Source organism: Hyperoodon ampullatus (assembly GCF_949752795.1).
Source record: "Hyperoodon ampullatus genome assembly, chromosome: 12".
Lineage (NCBI taxonomy): Eukaryota > Metazoa > Chordata > Mammalia > Artiodactyla > Ziphiidae > Hyperoodon > Hyperoodon ampullatus.
Genome location: NC_136925.1, coordinates 66937143 through 66948719, shown reverse-complemented (window position 1 = coordinate 66948719; position 11577 = coordinate 66937143). Strand labels below are relative to the sequence as shown.

At 31.3% G+C, this 11577-nt stretch overlaps 1 pseudogene across 1 annotated transcript; it reads left to right on the top strand.

The window, feature by feature from the left end:
- Positions 1-10745: 10745 nt before the first annotated feature.
- LOC307061564 (small ribosomal subunit protein eS1-like) lies at positions 10746-11326 on the top strand (annotated as a pseudogene). Its single transcript has one exon. The product of its transcript is annotated as a small ribosomal subunit protein eS1-like (transcript).
- The last annotated feature ends 251 nt before the right edge of the window (positions 11327-11577 follow it).

Genomic DNA, 11577 nt, shown 5'->3' with positions numbered 1-11577 from the left:
TTAAAGTCTGCTTTGGCCAGGGTAAAACTTAGCACATCGTCATGTTATTATCACATATTGACCTGTCCTGTTAGCATTTTGAAATCCCATGTAATGAGGAGATACATTGATTGACACTAAAGTATTTTTTTTTTACTCTCGAGAGAGGGCATGCATAACTACCATCCCAGTCTGCTCAGACTATCACAGTTCTTCCTGCCATTGCTTCATATCCGCATATACAAAGCCCACATCCATCCATTTCAGCCCCTACCTATATTGCATTTCTAAAAACTTTATCTCAAAAATATACAATATATACCCATGCTCTGACTCCAAAAAATTAGTAAATGCCATTCTCTGTGTTTAATTATGTATAAAGAAACTGCACAACCCAGAATATTAGACCTATAGCCTCAAACCATGCAAAAGTATGGGATTTATTTATTTATTTATTTATTGCATTATGGTGGCTTATTTTGAAATCGTATTTAAGAACAAGTACTGACTAAGGCTCTAAGACCCTTAGTTCATAATAAATATGTGAGCTAATTGAAATGAGTAATTTCCACAAAAATATTGTGTCGCTATAATGTAAAAATACTTTCCTTATACCTGTTGGGGATATTCATGAAAATACAATGATAATATAAGCTAAGTGCTGCTAATTAACTACATGTTATTCACATCTGGGGTATTGCATATTAATAAAGGTCAAAAATCCAATATTTCATTTCTGAATATTTTCCTGACTAGATGAGTCAGAGACTTCTTCTAGAATTCCCATATTGGAAATCACTTTTCTTGATGAATGCCAAAATACTAAGATTACTCCCCTTCTCATTAGTGGACTGCTTTTCTCTCAAAAGAAAGTCTAGAAGGGCACTATTTACCTTCTCCATTCCAACACAAAGATATGTTTATATTTATTTTAATTTATTTTGTAATATGTACGGTCAGCAAGAATCATTTGTCAATTCCACTGACTTTCCATCATCCTTTCAAAGTAATTTAGATATTCTCATTCCTGTATTTGCTAAAGAACATAGCTCAGTAAATTTTAGTTAAACAATATCAGCACTTGTAAGAAAAGTTTTAACATTTTTAAATTAAAATTAGGTTAGATTAAAATTTATATTTTCTAGTGGTTTTCTATTTATATCCCTTAACTATATGAAATAATAAACAGGGTTGGTTTTGTCAGTAGTTTCATAATAACAATGGACTAAGTTTATGATTGACCAGGGAGAGTAAATAGCGGATTCTACCGTCTTTAATATGAGTACTGCTAGTGATCATAGAGAGAAATTTTATATTTCTAAAAGCTTAAGCTACTTGCCAGAACTGATGGATGTGGTGTTAACATGCACATACACACCCATACACATACTTGCACACACAAACACCACACCTTTATAACACTTGCCTTCAAAATAGCATACAATTCAGTAATACTTTCATTTAATATTAATTAGCACATAGTCATTCTTTGGTTTTTTAAAATAAAAAAAATTCTACTTTGTGCAAATGAATTTCACTTGCACTGCTATGTCAGTATATATGGAAGAATAAAGAAGCAAACAAAATAGGGAAAAAAACACAACTGTCAAAACCAGCTGTTCAGCCAACCTACTCTGGCAAATCCGAAGAATGTTTATAGTTTCTTTATTAATACATCCAGGTCAGAAGTAACCTAGATATCTGAGGGATTTCATTTGGTTGTGACTGTGCTCAAACTGCTTAGTACTTTATAGACATTCTGCTAGGAAAATATTTACGTTTTCAGAAGCTTCCTAGGGAAATTTTTACACATTTACTTTTCCTTTTGTTAGCAGATTCTCATCTGTCTATAGTCGGACTTCACTGAATAAATGATAACATTATTTCATGCCTAATAGAATTCACAAAAGATTTAGGGATTCTTTATAAACCTTACTTTCTTTCAAAACAAGTGTTTCAGTTGAGTAAATCTTTAGAAAATTGCACTACAAATGTATTTGTTAGTTATATTGTCATCCATTAGTCTATAAATATTAAAAATAAAGTCAACTGCAAAGACTCTTGAATAATAATATATTTGGATAAGGTTGACTTGTTTTAACTGATTTTTTCCATATGAAAAGGTAAAGCATTTTCAGCAAAACAGCCAGACACAAGATGTTCCTCCAGTGCTAGCTAATCATTCAATAGAGCAGAAATTTCATGGACCATAGAGGTTCTTTTTATATCTGAGAAAGTGAAATATATAAACTAAGACGAATTTTCAAGATGAACAAACACAAAGGGCACATCACCTATCAAAGAATTTCAAAACTGAATTGGCTGAGAAAATAGCTGCTGCTTATTTGTAGTCCATTTTATTTTTCATCTAGAAACATCTCTACATGGAAGTCAGGTAAAGGGAAGATTCAGTGACTTATTTTTCTTTGCTGTCAGATTTCTTCAATGTCAGATTTTATTTTATTTTTTAAATTAATTTTATTGAGTATAGTTGATTTACAATGTTGTGTTAGTTTTTGCTGTACAGCAAAGTGAATCAGTTATACATACACATATATCTACTCTTTTTTAGATTCTTTTCCCATATAGGTCATTTTGGAATATTGAGTAGCGTTCTCTGTGCTATACAGTAGGTTCTTATTAGTTACCTATTTTATATATCATAGTGTATATATGTCAATCCCAATCTCCCAATTTATCTCTCCCCTCCATTCCCCCCTTGGTAACTAACTGTAAGTTTGTTATCTACATCTGTGACTCTATTTCTGTTTTGTAAATAAGTTCATTTGTACCATTTTTTTAGATTCCACGTTCAAGCGATATCATATATTTGTCTTTCTTGTGATATTTGTCTTTCTCTGTCTGACAAATATTATAGCAAACATAAACAAGGTAAGTAAATTTTCTATCTACTGTGTGTAGTAATAGTGTTGGCTGTTAATGATTTTTTTATACAGAAGTCACTCAATTTGTTTTAGAATAAACTGCTTATAATGACATTCAGGATATTCATTAAAAAATTCTTACAATGTATTTTGAGTACTCTGTCTTTGCTGCTACAAGGGAAAGTAGGCTTTAGAATGCACTTTGCAGAAACTGAAGCAGTTGGATTCCCCTGATATTGAGGAAAGAAGAAAGCAAGATAAATAAAGAAAAAAAATCCAACAACAACAAACTGACATGAAGAGTTATTAAAATGTAGAATCTCAAATCAGGCTTTCCATAGTGCTGTTTACTGTTCTCCCCTGTGGTTTGACTAAAATATAAAAAGTTGAAAAAAGGAAGAAATGTGACCCAGGCTGTGTATTTTATTTTATTGACTCCATTAAGACATTGACATTACATCATTTTCTAAAAACAGTTTAATAAATGTTTCTAAAATTTTAATTTAAATTTAAAAATTCTTATAATTAAAAATACTATTAACCTATCTATGTCTTTGTATTTAAAGTGAGTTTCTTTTAGGGAACTTATAGTTTGGTCTCACAATCCTAATCTTTTAAGTGATATCTTTGTATCATTCACATTTCAAGTGATTATTTATATGGTTGGATTAAAATCATATTGCTTGCTGTTTTTTTTTTTTTTGTTGTTGTTGTTGTTGTTCCATTTGCTCCAATTTTTTTTTTTTTTTTTTGGACTTTTCCTATAAGTAGAATCATACAATATATGTTCATTTCTGACTGGTTTCTTTCAATTAATGTAATGATATCAGGTTCATCCATACTGTAGCATGTATATGTACTTCATTCCTTATTATTGCTGAATATTATTCAATGTTATGGGTGTATTTTATTTATCTGTTCATCAGTTGATGGATATTTGGCTTGTTTCCACATTTATGATATTATGTAGAATGCTACTCTGAATATTTACGTATTTTTATACGGGCATATGTTTTCTATTCTCTTGGAATAGCATTGCTGGTTGTATGGTAACTCTTTGTTTAACTTTTTGAGGAACTCCCAAGCTGTTTTCCAAAGGAGCTGAACCATTTTATATACTCAGCAGAAATTTATGAAGACTCCAATTTCTCCACATCTTCACCAACACTTGTTATTGCTCATCTTTATTTTATTATAACCATTCTAGTGAGTGTGAAATGGTGTCTCATTGTGGGTTTTGATTTATGCTTCTCTGATGTCTAATGATGCTGAGCATCTTGTACTTATTGGCTGTTTGTATATCTTCTTTCAAGACATCTCTATCCAAATCTATTGCTTATTTTAACTTAGTTTATTTGTCTGATTATTGTTGAATTGTAAGAGTTCTTTATGCTGGAAGCAAGTCCCTTATTATATATATCATTGGAAAATATCTTCTTTCAACTATTGGGGTGTTTTTTCACTTTATTGTGTTTATAGAAGTTTTAAAATTTGATGAAGCCCAATTTATCTCTTTTTTTCCCTTTTGTCACTTGTGGTTTTGGTTTCATATATAATATTAGCCATTGCCTAATCCAAGGCCATTGAGATTTACTCTTTTGTTTTCTTCTGAGAATTTTCTAGTTTTAGCTCTTACATTTAGGTCTCATTAAGTTAATTTTTATGTATGGTATGAGGTATAAGATGTGAGGTCTTTGCATGTGGATATTGGGTTGTCTGAGCACCATTTGTTGAAAATATTATTTTTCCCCATTGAATTATCTTGGCACCTTTGTCAAAATTTAATTGACCATGAATGTAAGGGTTTTCTTTTTATAGACTTTAAAATCATTTTCATTGATCTATATATGTCTACTCTTATGTCAGTACCACACTCCCATTACTGTAGCTTTGTAGTAACATGTACTGTTCTTCTTTTCTCCTCCTCCTCCTCCTCCTCTCCCTCCTCCCCTGCCTCTTCTTCTTTGGCTTTCAGTTAGGATATTTTTCATGGGAAAAATCTGCTTTTAGCTCCGACAGTCATCTCTCAACTCAGCCACCTGTCTGATGGCTCTACTTTATGAGTAATAAAATGGCATAAATTATTTTGATTCTTTAGGCATACCAAGTCTAATTTTGTGACCCTCATTCAACAACTTTGCAGGATATTTCGTTATTTAATTTTGCTGTTAAGATTACTTTTAGCTAGTTCTAAGTGTATGGAAATTTTATATTAAAATAATTTAATATATAAAATTTGTGCATATGTTGTATAAGCCTTTGGTTTTTAAAATGTACTTTTATCTTATAAACATGATTTAATAATTAAATTCAAATTAATTTTATGGCTTCATGAATGATACTAACTCTTACTGATATTAATTCAACTAGAGGATGAAGAGCATAGAAATGAACCCACTATAAGTTACAAAAATGAACATTATCGTCTATTATGCAGCAGGAGAGGAACAACTGCTTATTGATTAGAAGAGATCTTTCTGGAATACACATATCAGTTATGAAAGCTGCTTACCTTGTAACTGTATATCCATCAATCCATTCATTCAAATCAATAAGCAAGCACTGACTGGTCATTATTCTAGACATGGGATATATATCCAATATTTCTGGCTAGAAAGTATTTATAGTATGATATAGACATAAACGATTAAACAGGAGCTGTTCATGGTGACAAGTACTAAGATAAAGACAAACAGAGAGAAGAGGCTCCTATATCAGATTTGAGAGTCATTAAAGGCTAGAAGAAGTAAAGTTTAAGTTAATGCATGAAAGATAGGTAGGGCTAGCATGATGAAACCTGGTGACTATTACTGCTGCCAAGTGAACTTTAAATTTTCTGTCTTGCTTCACTAAAAATAATTTGTTTCTAATTATATTTTAATGCTATCCCCAAACACAGAAGTATTTGTGAAACTACAAGTTATGAAAAAAGTAAAGACGTTAAGCTGAAGACATTTTGAATATTAAGCCAATGTTATTAACTGTGGATATGTGTTGAAGAGAACAATAAAGGATCAAGCTGTAAGATCTCTGTTTGGTGCCACTGCCTTAAACAATGTTGAAGAGTCATTCTTGTAAAAGATCAATGTTGTTATATCATATTATGTTCAAAGCCTGGGATACCTTTAGGGAGGAGTGGAATTCAATGGTTGCTACTCCAGTCACCTGCCCAATCACTCAGTGGTTTGAGGAAGAACTGAGTGTGGTCATAGGTCTACAGACCCTCTCTTCTAAACCGGGGGACATACAGCATGTATTCACAGCAATACTACTCGCAGACATCGTAACCTCTCATTGTGAAAATTTCTTCATCTAACTGCAATCTTACAGTCCGACTTAACTGAACACCTCCCTTCATTGTTTGAGAGCAGAATCTGATACATATTTCTTAGAAGAAAATTATTACCATAAAAATCTGATATTTTTATTAAAAAATTGACACCCAAAAGAAAAATCATCATTCTTTCCTCCCAATAACATAACATTTTTGTTATACAAAATGAGGTTGCACTGTCATTAGGAGGAAAACAGTATCATAGCATTTGCTACAGTGTTCATTCTGCTATAATCACAACTACTAGAGAAAAATCAACTACTTTTAGGCAAGAAAAATACTATGCTTGAAACTAAATTTGTATAGAGATTCTGAGTTAAATATTATGTTTCAGTGAGATTAGCGAGCACCATATAGCAACAATGAAGAAAAAGCCACTGAACACTTAAGAGCAAATAATCTGCCATTCTCTGATTCTGTATCTGAATCTTATCTGCTCAAGCTATCAGGAAGAAGCTGTCAATCATCCCTATTGCTGAAATGAAGGAGTAGATAGTACAGTTTAATTTCATTATGGAAATTGATTTGCATCCTTTATATTTCTTGATTGAAACCTTTCCAGGTAATGGCATTGAAGAAGACTCATAAAACTGCCATGACTGGGGTAATAACTATTATTATGATCAAATTTAATAAAAAAACTTTCCTACAATATGGGAACTATGAATAATTCATATAAACTGTTGCTTAAAATGTGATAGAGAGGAAAAGACTTGTAGAAAAAATCTTAATGTATCCAGACAGGGATGATAATTGGTTTTTGCAAATAATGAATTCTTCATGTACAAACGAAGACTAACAAGGCTCGAGGAGAGGACTCCACACAGAAGAAATAATTCCATGTATCTGATTTTTGCAAGATAAGAAGGGTGGATGGATTTTATTAAAAGAACTGTCACAAAAAGCATATTCTAAAAATTATATTTTAGAACATCACAATGCTTCTTTTAAATAAGCAATGACTTGAGGAATATTTAAGATAAGTCTGTTTTCATGTTTGTGAATGACCTATGCAAAAATGAACATTGATCCCAGTGCTCAAATTTAGCATTTTCCTGTATATTATTATTTAACAGTCACAGTGGCCTAGAAATACAAGTTAACCCTAAAGAATTTGCATAAAATCAATATCAATGTTTGTTTCAAAAAAGAAGTTTAAAAATGGTTGTTTGTACTTATTTGATATATAGAATTTTTACATGCATAAGTATATCTCTAGCTATAATCAATTTTTTTATTTGAGTTTTGTTTCAGTTTACTTTTATTTCTCTTAACTCTGTTAATTTCTCTGCTTCCTGCTTTTATTGGCTACCATCTGGTGGAAAAAATTGTAATAGCAGAGCAAGTTTAAAAGATACGTAATAAGACAAAGGCTTTAATTGTAAATATTGCCACATAATACTGCTGACATGGGTAGCAAGCTCGATAATACAATTTTGTTCTTATCATACTCAGTTCCATTATGATTATGACTATTCAACTCTTAAATAATTTGGAAATTTATATTTTATAGTTTATGTATAAAATAACTATCATATTTTAATGAGTTCTGTGAAGGTAGGGACCAATTTGTTGTGATCATTGCAATGTAACCAGGAAGTCCTTGTTGCCCTTGACAGACTTATTTTACATGTATTATTTCAGCATAATTATTATTAGTGCCCACCTTCACTCTCAAACTATACTGCTTTAGAGAATAAAATACATCATTATTCTGTTTATAATCAGCAATTAGTGTGGTAGCTGTGGATACACTGTGCATTAAATATTTTTAATTTTTTCAGTGTTTAAGGGTTTTTTTCTACTTATGTTAGATAATTTAGGCATGGATTCCTTATTTTAGAATTTCTTCATGAAGACAACATTAAGAAATTAAACCTTCAATTTTGAATAAAAAATGTAATAGTTGACTTCATGTCTTATTATTTTGAAAGTATATTGTATAGACTACGGCTTATAAAACCTACAAGTTTTTCTTAAGTGGTTTAATAATACAATGTGGAATACAAACATGTGTTCTTTGTTGATTACCTCATGATGTCTCAATAGTCATCTCCCTGCACTTGTTAGTAAATGTGCTGAGAGAATGATTTGACAGATACAATGCATTGTGAAATACATCTTACCAGTTGAAGGAAAAAATTGATATAGTTACACTCACATGTATGCAGATAAGCTGTGTATATCACCTGGCAGAATAATTATATTGTCATTTTATTAACTAATACATTCTCACTATTTTGCACAGAGCATTCCTAAAGATTATTATCTTAAAGGATTTATAAATCTTCAAATTTATTTTTATTTATAGTCTTTAAGTTATAAATTTTAATCTTTAAAAATTCCAAATATGTTATTATTTCTATGTAATTTTTTTGTTAACATATTTTAATGACCCCAGAAATCACATAGTCAACCTTCTTGATTAAAAGCAGCAGAGGTTATATTCTAATCTGGTGCATGCTTATTCCTTTATAAGTTACAGTAATTATCTTCAAAATACTTTAATGTGACAACAGAAATTAACACAGTATTAAAATTTGTTACAACTAGTTGAATTAACTATACCTAAGTCATAAATTTGTTGTTCAAACTGGGTTAATCATTTTCCATTTCTCTTTAAGTAATTTGTTACCCTGGCTATTAAAAAAGAAATTTTACGAGACAACTGGAGAAATCAGAAAACTCATTGGATAGCTGATGATAATAAGGAACTTTTTATGATAGTTGATGATATTATGATCATGTTTTTGAAAGATTGCTTATTTTTAGAGGTACATATAAAATATATAAGGAAGAATGAAATAATCTCTTGCTTTATCTCCTTAAACAATGTGAAATGGGGTTAATAGTGGGGATAAAGATAAAATAAAATCAGTCATAAATTTTTATTATTGAAGTTGAATGATGGGTACAGGGTTACACTACTATTCTCTCTATGTATGTATGTATACATATATATACACGCATATATGTATGTATATTCATATTTGTATATATACAATTATATATATAATTATATGTCTCTCATGGATATTCTTAATGTACTCACACTTCTTTTAGCTTTTCTCCTGAATGATAAATGATTTTCTTTCATGTAAAATATCTTAGGCTTACAGTAGGCTTAGTAATATTCTGTGTTGAGATAAGGACGCTTCTTTCTTTGAGTTATAATATTTTTATGTTTCAGTGTTATTTATTCAAACACAGGAAAAGAAGGAATTTATAAAGTGCATTTTTTGTAAAATAATGACTTATATAATTTTGTTCTAATGGTTTATGGATGAAACCTTTGAATGACAAAATATTTCCTTGACTGGATCATGTATATTTGCACAGAAAACTCTGCTTAGTTGTTTCAAGTATTACCTCTAAAATATATCCTGTATCTATTCATTTCAATATTGTATATACTGTTTTGGTTCAAGTTTAAAAAGAAATGATGAATTAGATAAAATATAGAGTGATAATGAAAGTTGTGATAAATATGGTTTTGATTAGGCTCACTTTTAAACTTTAGCAGTTTAATCATTTATGCATAAACTGTGTGTTGCATTAAACATCCTTGCTATAATCAGTTTCTATGACAACCAAGAGGCTGGCAGATTATATTGATTCATGCAGGATGGTTTCCAAGTTGTGACCAATTTATTAGACGTAATTATTGTATTAGAATGACTGGCAATGATAACTCTAATATAAATGATAACATTTCACTGTTTAAATTATTCTTACACTTCATGGGATACTTATATGCTTAAAAAATCCTTATGCTAATAATTGGAGAAGGCAAAATTGAAGAGCGACTCTAAAGTACATGTTAAGCTAATGAAACTAGAAAAATATAACAAATATGATTTAAGTTTAAAGAACCAGATTGGTTTTTATTTGATATTAGGAGGGTGGAAATAAGTATTTACCCACAAATGTATATTGAAAAATCATCTCAGAACCTTTCAAATGACGTTAAATCTTAAAATCAATAAGCCGTGTGTCTTATTTCAGGCTGCTATAACAAAATACCACATACATTATTTCTCAGAGTTTTAGAGGCTGGAAGTCTGAGATTAGGGCCCCAGCACGGTTGGCTGAAGACCTTCTTCAAGGTCAGAAGGGGTGAGCTAACTCTGTGGGGTCTTTTTTATAAGAACACTAACCCCATTCACAAGGGCTATTCCTTTATGACCTCAGCAATTCATAAAGGCCCTACCTCCTACTACCATCACATTGTGTACTAAGAGTTCAACATACAAATTTCAAGGGGGACACAAACATTCAGGCCACAGCAACATGTTACCATAATCTTTATCATTTCCTCAAAACAAGTAGCCTTTCTGTCCTAAATTGCTTTTCACTTAAAATTTTTTTTGGAAGTTACAAGGAAATGATGGAATGATGGTTCTTTACCCACTGTATACGAGGGCTCTAAAAAAACTAAGTAGTTTGCTTTTTCGGAGGTTATGGATTGGGTTTGAGGAAATTTGCATTGCCTGTATAAACTGCAAAATAAAATAGTAGTATAGACCTTTGGCTCTCAGAGCAGCACCATGGTCATTGGCAAGAACAAGCATCTTACAAAAGGCAGCAAAGAAGGAGCCAGGAAGAAAGTAGTTGATCCATTTTCTAAAACATACTGGTATGATGTAAAAGCACTAATTACCTATGTTCAATGTGAGTAATGTTGGAAAAACTTTAGACTCAAGGAACCAAAATTGCGTCTGATGACCTCAAGTGTAGTGTTTTTGAAGTGAACCTTGCTGAGTTTCAGAATGATGAATCCTCACCTAGAAAATTCAGGCTAATTACTGAGGATATTCTGGGCAAAAACTGCCTGACCAACTTCTATGACATGGATCTTACCAGTGACAAAATGTGCTCTATGATCTAAAAATGGCAGACCATGGTTGAAGTTTATATTGAGATCAAGAGTACTGATGGTTATTTAATTCATCTTGTCTCTGTTGGTTTTACTAAAAAAAAAAACATATAACAACCAGACTCAGAAGACCTCTTAAGCTCAGGACCACAGGTCCCCAAAATCCGGAAGAAGATTATGGAACTCATGACCCAAAAGTTGTAGACAAATGACTTGAAAGAAGTCATTCCTTACAGGGAATGCAGTTACTAACAGGCTGCAGACTGGTACCAGTCCGCAGCGGGGGGGTTGCTGACCTCTGCTTTAGTTCGTGCTCTTTCCCATACAATTTAGAATCAGCTTGTCAAGAAATTCCTCCCGACCTAGTGAGAGTTTCTCCTATATTGACCCCTAAAAATTCTACTGTTTTTCCTTTTACATTTTTAAACTATCTCTAATTTTTTATATATGGTGAGAAAGTAAATTAAATTTGTTTTCTTGCAGTTCAAATGTTTGTGTACGTG